Here is a 9627-nt window from a genome sequence, read left to right as displayed (position 1 = left end):
AGCCTGCTGGACACACTCTCCTCATTCCTGATGAAGGGCTCTGGCCTGAAACGTCAAATTTCCTGTTCCTTGGATGCTGCCTGACCTGCTGTGCTTTAACCAGCAACACATTTTCATGCTAAATTGCCCGTAGTGTTAGGTAAGGGGTAAATGTAGGGGTATGGGTGGGTTGCGCTTCAGCAGGTCGGTGTGGACTTGTTGGGCCGAAGGGCCTGTTTCCACACTGTAAGTAATCTAATTAGATGAAGGATATGGAGGTTTTGGTACAGAAGAGGTTTACCAGGATGCTGTCCGGATTAGAGGGTGTAAACTGCAGGAGAGATTAGAAAAACTCAGGTTATTTTCTCTAATAGTAAAGGCCAAGGAGAGACTTGATAGAATTCCATAAAATTATGAGATGCTTACATAGGGATGCATACAGTCAGAATCTTTTCCCCCAGAGCTGAAATGTCTAAAAGTAGGGGGCATGCATTTAAGGTGAGAAGGGGAACGTTCAAAGGAGATGTGAAGGGCAAGTTTTCCTTTTTTATACAAGGTGGAGGCAGACACAATAGGGGTGTTTAAGAGATTTTTAGATAAAAACATTAATACGCAAGAAATGGAAGGATACGGACTAAAGGTAAACAGAAGAGATTATCTTAATTTGGCATTATGTTCAGCACACTGTGGGATGCAGGGCCCATTCCTATGTTGTTGTTCTATGCTCTGCTATAAATTGATTGTCATCTTTCCCACTACTGATGTCAGACTCTTTAGTCCACAATTCCCTGACTTCCTTCCAATTCTCTTTTTAAATAGTGGCATTACATTAGCTACCCTCCAAACTGCAGGAACCGTTTCCAGTCTGTAAAGAATCTTAGAAAATGACCTACGATGATTTCCTTTAGCATTCTGGTGTGTAGATGATCTGGCCCTGGTGAAGGGCTTATGCTTGAAACGTCGAATTCTCTATTCCTGAGATGCTGCCTAACCTGCTGTGCTTTGACCAGCAACACATTTGCAGCTGTGATCTCCAGCATCTGCAGACCTCATTTTTTACTGGGGATTTATCAGTCTTTCAACCCATCAATTTTTCTCAAACACCATTTCTTTACTAATACAAATTAACTTCAATTTCTCCCTATCACAAGTTCACAACTTGGATTTGCAGCTGAGATAGGGATGGTAACCATCAATTGGAACAGGATATGGACAGAACAGCAGAATAAACAGACAGAAGTTAAAGAACTGTGTGGGCTGATATGTTTTGGCATAGTGATCAGGAGACAATATAAACTCAGGGGGTTTGTAATAAAGCGTGTGCAGTAAGAGAGAAGGTTTCATGACAAAGCATTTTGCAAAGCGTCTGGGATGTGGTTGGTTCTGTACAGCCAGCATGGACTCAATACAAGGGTGAAGCCTAAGGCAGTTTCATCAATAACTTGCATTTATAATTTAGTTAAATATCTCAAGGTATTTCACAAGAGCATTATTAAGCAATGTATGATACCCAGCCGTATGAGTTGATGTTAGAAAAAACCTACAGATGACCACAATTTGGTTAAAGAAGTAGGTGTGTCTTAAGAGGAGAGTAAGGAATGGAAGTGGAGGGATAGTATTCCAGAATTTGGGCCCAGGCAACTGAAGACCAATGAGAGTGATTTAAATTAGGGACATAATAGAGACCAATATTACAGGAGTACAGATATTTCAGTGGGGGTGGGACTGGAGGAAATTCAGTATCGGGAGGCGGCAAGGCTTGGAAGGATTTGTAAACGAAGCTGAAAATTTTAAAATTAAAGCGTAGTTGAACAGGTTTTTAATGTAGACCAGCAGGCAGACTTCATGTTGTAAAGATAGGGAGTTAGGACAAAGAGTTAGATTAGATTAGATTAGATTACTTACAGTGTGGAAACAGGCCCTTCGGCCCAACAAGTCCACACCGACCCGCCGAAGCGCAACCCACCCATACCCCTACACTTACCCCTTACCGAACACTGCGGGCAATTTAGCATGGCCAATTCACCTGACCTGCACATCTTTGGACTGTGGGAGGAAACCGGAGCACCTGGAGGAAACCCACGCAGACACGGGGAGAACGTGCAAACTCCACACAGTCAGTCGCCTGAGTCGGGAATTGAACCCGGGTCTCTGGCGCTGTGAGGCAGCAGTGCTAACCACTGTGCCACCGTGCCGCCCTGAAGAGTTGTTATCTCTCTTTGCTGCCGGTGCCACATGCTATCGAGGCGAGGAATAGGAAGGGAGAGGAGTTGAACACATGGCTACAGGGATGGCACAGGATGGAGGGTTTTGGATTCCTGGATAATTGGAGATCATTCTGGGGTAGGTGGGAGCTCAACAAACACTTGAACCAGAGGGATACCAATAGCCTGGTTGGGAGGAGGGGGGTGGGGTCGCAGACATTTGCTAATGCTCTTTGGGAGGGTTTAAACTAATTCAACAGGGAATGGAAGCCTAAATTATAGTTCCAGTATACAGAGGTTGAGAGTAGTGAGGTCAGAAATAAGGTTTCAAAATCACAAGAGGGCACTGGCAAGCAAGAAGTCGGTTTGAAGTGTGTACTTCAATGCCAGGAGCATAAGGTGAGTAAACTTGTAGCATGGGTTGGTACCTGGGACTTCGATGTTGTGGCCATTTCAGAGACATGGATAGAACAGGGGCAGGAATGGTTGTTGCAGGTTCTGGGATTTAGATGTTTTAGTAAGAACAGAGAAGATGGGAAAATGAGGTGTGGCATTGTTAATCAAGGACATTTGAGGTTTTCATCTACTGAGGTAGTATGGGCTGAGGTGAGAAACAAGAAAGGAGCAGTCATTCTGTTGGGAGTTTTCTATAGGCCTCCAAATAGTTCCAGTGATATAGAGGAAAGAATAGCAAAGATGATAGGAGCAAACATGGCAGGGAAGTTGTTAAGGGGGACTTAAACTTTCCAAATATTGACTGGGAATACTATAGTTTGAGTACTTTAGAGTCAGTTTTTATCCAATGCGTGCAGGAGGGTTTTCTGATAGTATGTAGACAGGTCAACAAAAGGAGAGGCCACATTGGATTTGGGCAAAGAACCTGGCCAGGTGTTAGATTTGGAGGTAGGTGAGCACTTTGGTGATAGTGATCACAATTCAGTTATGTTTACTTTAGCGTTGGAAAGGGATAGGTATACACCACAGGGCAATACCACTTCAATCAATATGGCTGCCCTCGTTGGGATCTTCATATTCATTCCTACCCATAACTCCCTTGTCAATCAGAAATGTAACTCAGCCTTGAATATATTCAATGGCCCAGCTCTATTGCTCTGCAGCAGTAAACGAAAAAATTAATATCACCTGGAAGAAATTCCTAATTTCTGACTAAAATGGAAAACCTTTCATCCTGAAACTGTATCCTGCTCCCCACCCTAGTTCTAAATTTGCCTTCAAAATCTTATTTTAGTAAGAATGTCATTTATCTAAACTTCAATGAACACAGGCCCATTCCAAGTGTTTAACATAACTTCAAATGACAGACCCTTTGTCCTAAGAATCAGATTCCCTGAACTGCCTTTGATGCACATATGGCTTCTCGAGGCCCTCCATTCTTAAATAAGGAGATCAAAATTACACACAGTACTCTGGCTGTGGCCTCAAAAACAGGAACAGGAGAGAGCAATCTTTCCTTGATAACTGATAGTGGAGAGTGCTGGAGGAGAAAGGTGTGGTCTGACAATGTCAAAATATCAACAGCATCACGGTGGCTCAGTGGTTAGCTTTGCTGCATCTCAGTGCCAGGGACCCAGGTTCAATTCCAGCCTCAGGGAACTGACTGTGTGGAGTTTGCACATTCTTCCCATGGTTTTCCTCTGGATGCTCCAGTTTCCTCACATAGTCCAAAAATGTGCAGGTTAGGTGAATTGGTCATGCTAACTTGCCTATAGTGTTAGGTGCATTAGTCAGAGGAAAATGGATCTGGATTGGGTCACTCTCTGGAGGGTTAGTGTGGACTTAGAGTCCTAGAGATGTACAGCATGGAAATAGACCCTTTGGTCCAACCCATCCATGCTGACCATATATCCTAACCCAATCTAGTTCCACCTGCCAGCACCCAGCCCATATCCCTCCAAACCCTTCCTATTCATATACCCAGCCAGATGCCTTTTAAATGTTGCAATTGTACCAGCCTCCACCACTTCCTCTGGCAGCTTATTCCATACACGTACCACCCTCTATGTGAAAAAGTTGCCCCGCAGGTCTCCTTTATATCTCCTCTCCCTCCACCCCCCCCCCCCCCACCCCACCCCTATGCCCTCTGGACTCCCTGACCCCAAGGAAAAAAATATTTACCCTATCCATGCCCCTCAATTTTGTAAACCTCTATAGGATCACTCCTCAGCCTCCTACGCTCCAGAGAAAAATACCCTGGCCTGTTCAGCATCTCCCTGTAGCTCAAATCCTCCAACCCTGGCAACATCCATGTAAATCTTTTCTGAACCCTTTCAAGTTTCACAACATCTTTCCGATAGGAAGGAGACCAGAATTGCACGCAATATTCCAATAGTGGCCTAACCAATGTCCTGTACAGCCGCAACATGACCTCCCAACTCCTGTACTCAATACTCTAACCAATAAAGGAAAACATTCCAAACACCTTCTTCACTATCCTATCTACCCAAGACTCTACTTTCAAGGAGCTATGAATCTGCACTCCAAAATCTCTTTGTTCAGCAACACTCCTTACCATTAAGTGTATAAGTCCTGCTAAGATTTTCTTTCCCAAAATGTGGCACCTCACATTTGTCTGAATTAAACACCATCTGCCATTTCCCAGCCCATTAGCCCATCTGACCAAGATCCTGTTGTAATCTGAGGTAACCCTCTTCACTGTCCACTACATCTCCAATTTTGGTGTCATCTGCAAACTTACTAATTGAACCTTCTTATGCTCACATCCAAATCATTTATATAAATGAAGAAAAGTAGAGGACCAAGCACCGATCCTTGTGGCACTCCACTGGTCACAGGCCTCCAGTCTGATAAACAACCCTCCACCACCACCCTCTGTCTTCTACCTTTGAGCCAGTTCTGTATCCAAATGGCTAGTTCTCCCTGTATTCTATGAGATCTAACCTTGCTAACCAATCTCCCATAGGGAACCTTGTCAAACGCCTTACTGAAGTCCATATAGAACACATCTACCGCTCTGTCCTCAACAATCCTCTTTGTTACTCGTTCAAAAAACTCAATCAAGTTTGTGAGACATGATTTCCCATGCACAAAGCCATGTTGACAATCCCTAATCAGTCCCTGCCTTTCCAAATACATGTACATTCTGTCCCTCAGGATTCCCTCCAACAATTTGCCCACCACCACCGTCAGGCTCATTGGTCTATAGTTCCCTGGCTTGTCCTTACCACTGTTCTTAAACAGTGGAACCACGTTAGACAACCTCCAGTCTCTGGCACCTCACCTGTGACTATCGATGATCCAAATGTCTCAGTAAGAGGCCCAGCAATCACTTCCCAAGCTTCCTGCAAAGTTCTAGGGTACACCTGATCAGGTCCTGAGGATTTATCCATCTTTATGCGTTTTAAGAAATCCAGCACTTCCTTCTCTGTAATATGGACACTTTTCAAGATGTCACCACCTATTTCCCTACATTCTATATCTTCGATATCCCTTTCCACAGTAAATACTGTTGCAAAATACTCATTTAGTATCTCCCCCATTTTCTGCAGCCCACACAAAGACTGCCTTGCTGATCTTTGAGGAGCCCTATTCTCTCTGGAGTTACCCTTTTGTCCTTAAGGAGAATCCAAAGAGTTTTTACAAATACATTAATTCTATTTGCCAAAGCTATCTCATGTCCCCTTTTTGCCCTCAAGTATACTCCTACTGCCTTTATACTTTAAGGATTCACTTAATCTATCCTGTCTATACCTTATACGTTTCCTTCTTTTTCTTAACCAAACCCTCCATTTTTCACTCATCCAACATTCCCTATACCTACCAGCCTTCCCTTTCACCCTGACAGGAATTTCCTTTGGCTGGATTCTCATTATCTCATTTCTGAAGGCTTCCCATTTTCCAGCCGTCCCTTTACCTGCGAACATCTGCCCCCAATCAGCTTTTAAAAGTTCTTGCCTAATAGCGTCAAAATTGGCCTCTCCAATTTAGAACTTCAACTTTTAGATCTGGTCTATCCTTTTCCATCATTATTTTAAGGGTAATAGAATTATGGTCGCTGACCCCAAAGTGCTCCCCCATTGACACCTCAGTCACCTGCCCTGCCTTATTTCCCAAGAGGAGGTCAAGTTTTGCACTCTCTCTAGTAGGTACATCCACATACTGAATCGAAAATTGTCTTGTACACACTTAACACTATGGAAATCCCAATCGATGTTTGGAAAGTTAAAATCCCCTCCCATAAAAACCCTTATATTCTTACAGATAGCTGAGATCTCCTTACAAGTTTGTTTCTCAATTTCCCTTTTACTATTAGGGGGTCTATAATACATTTCAATAAGGTGATCATCCCTTTCTTATTTCTCCGTTCTACCCAAATAACTTCCCTGGATGTATTTCCAGGAATATCCTCCCTCAGCACAGCTGTAATGCTATTCCTTATCAAAAATACTACTCCCCCCTCCTCTCTGGCCTCCCTTTCTATCCTTCCTGTAGCATTTGTATCCTGGAATATTAAGCTGCCAGTCCTGCCCATCCCTGAGCCATTTTTTCTGTAATTGCTATGATATCCCAGTCCCATGTTCCTAACCATGCCCTGAATTCATCTGCCTTCCTTGTTAGGTCCCTTGCATTGAAATAAATGCAGTTTAAATTTATTAGTCCTACCTTGTCTCTGCCTGCCCTGTTTGACTCACCTTTGTTCTCAACTGTACCAGTCTCAGATAGAAAAAGATCAATCTCTCACCATCTCTCTGGGTCCCACCGAGGCATCCTTGATCCTGGCACCAGGGAAGCAATGCACCATTCTGATTTTTCGCTGCTGGCCACAGAAACATCTGTCTGTACCTCGGATTAGAGAATCCCATAACACAATTGATCTCTTGGAACGCGGTGTACCCCTCATTGCATTAGCACCAATCACAACACCAGAAACTTGGCTGTTCGTGCTACGTCCCCCTAGGAATCGATCACCCCCTACATTTTAGATTAGATTAGATTCCCTTTTTCCAGAGTGTAGGGAATCTAATCTAACCAGCAGGGAAGGACAACACAGTTTGTGGCTGTAGCAGAAACTCCGGAGGGATTCACACGTGGAGTTCAAGTGAAGATGGAAATGGATTTGGCAGATTACAACACAACACATTTAAACGACTTGGGAGAAGAAAGGGAGATTAGAGGTGACACATTAATTTGTAAGGAGAGAGGGGTGAGGGATTAACTTGTTTGAGGAAGGTGACAATGGAAGATTTGATGGGGTGAATAAAACAAGGAGAACAGCCTATAATATAGGCCAACACAGGTACAAGGAGGAAAGAGTTAAATAATCAGCAGCTTATTGAGAATAGAATCAATACAACAGAACCGGGCCTCATGGACGAGATGAGTTCTGGGAGGGTATGAAGAGAGCAAGGTGAGAAACTAGAGAAAGGTGGAGTTCAGATGAGGGCACAGACCCACTTCAGATGTAGGAAAGTGGAAAATGATGTGGCAGAAACAGCTGTTTGGAGAGTTTCAATTTTAATGTCAAAGATATTCATAAGCTTCTGACATTACTTGGAGGGACTGGAGAGAAGGATTTAAGTTGCAAAAATAAGCCAGCTTTTTGTACTCCAGGATGATTCTAAAAAAGGAGCAATTGACAGTAGAATCTGTCAGTATTTAAAATGACTGCAGAGTTAGAACTGAGGGTCACAAGTCTTAGGGCAAAGGTCAGCCACTTAAGACAGCTGCAAAAAAAATCATCTCAGAGCAAATTATTGGAAACTTCAGATGCTGTGTTGTTGAGTTAATACAAGATTGATGGAATTTTAGACACTAACAGAAATTAAGGGATGCAGGGATATGGCAGGAAGGTGGATTAGGTCAGTCATGGACCTGTATTAACTGAATAGTGGAGCAGATTTGTCAGACTTGATGATTACCATGTTTAGGTTTTAAAACGGCGAGTCACATGGTGATAATTTCAGTCAATCTTGTCCATTTGATTGCCTTGGCTCACAAAAATAAGGACACAGGAAAAAACAGACAGACCCAGGCAATCATTCACATTTCTTTTAATGCAGTCAGACCAAGAAAAGGCTGTAATATGGTTAACTCACAGGGGAGCCTTTAGAAATCAAGATAGATGTCCCACTGATGAGGGATAGAGTAATGTGATCATTATTTTATATTAATACTAAAAGTATACTGATAAATCTGCTCAGTGAAGGGATAGCATCTTACCATTTATATCTGATTCATCTCATCAAGTATTTGAAGAAAAATGTTCCAAAGGACCAGAGCATTACTCTCTCATCAGAGGGGTGATGAATTTGAACCCACCCCGCTGACATCACACTGCATCGAAAATCAGTCAAATTCCCAGGGGGTCAGTTAGCTCAGTTGGCTGGACGACAAGGCTGAGATGCAGAGGAACACCAATAGCACAAATTCAATTCCTGTACTGGCTAAGGTTACTGTGAAGATCACGCCTTCTCAATCTCACTCCTTGCATTAGGAGTGTTTGACCTCCGGTTAAACTCACCACCAGTTAGTTGCCTCTCTAACGAGAGAGCAGCCCGAGATTTGAAATAGCTTACATGCAATAAGACTATGCAATAACACGTATTGCATAGTTAAATATTGGGAATTGCTGGTGTAGCCCTAAACACTGAATACTTCAGCATTCATCTCACCAATCTCTGAACTATGGAACGTGGGGTAACGCAGACATTGGAAATCTACACGAGTGGTACTTCAGTTTGTAAGATTATCAGTTCTGAAGAGAAAATGAAAGTAATTTCTATTTGCATTGAAACGAGGAAAGGAAAGAAAACAAACAAGAATGACAGATCACCATGAATGGGATCACAGCCTGAGCTCATTACAGCAACAGCTAGCAAGACGATTTCAAATCTCAAATGGCTACAATGGCACTGGTGGCACTTTCTACTTTGCACAGCAGTTATTCTGGTCATCTCAAATAAAAGAACACCAGCCAGGTGACAAAACTGAATAGAAGAGAAAAGGGTGAATAGAATTAATGTTTGATTTGTTTTAAATTAAAATGGTTTAATATCATGTTAAAAGGAATAATCCTTATTTTCTAAGCAATTCCATCACTACATCATCAGTGGGGGAGGTTTTCCAAATGACATGCCATTAGGGAGCTTCAGCTCCGAGAAATAAAGGCAACCTGATGTCTCAGTTGTCCAGAGAGCAATTACAGACAGTCTAATCACATTTGTGCAAAATGTCTTCAACATTTTCAAGAGGTGAAATGTCAAAATGCATGGAGTGAATTTCAACATGATTTAGTCAGTGATTGGAAGAAAACAGTCTTCAGGGATCGCAGAGACTAGTTCAACAGCTGAAACATTGTGTTTTTGTCTCATTAGATGCAAATTCCTGTTGAATAAATTTATCATGGACTGAGATCACATCTGTCTGAACACAGTCCTGTTAGTCAGTAGCTAGGAGGTGGATATTC

Source organism: Hemiscyllium ocellatum, chromosome 26 (assembly GCF_020745735.1).
Source record: "Hemiscyllium ocellatum isolate sHemOce1 chromosome 26, sHemOce1.pat.X.cur, whole genome shotgun sequence".
Classification (NCBI taxonomy): domain Eukaryota; kingdom Metazoa; phylum Chordata; class Chondrichthyes; order Orectolobiformes; family Hemiscylliidae; genus Hemiscyllium; species Hemiscyllium ocellatum.
The sequence above is the reverse complement of the archived record's forward strand: the minus strand, read 5'-3'. Positions refer to the sequence as shown.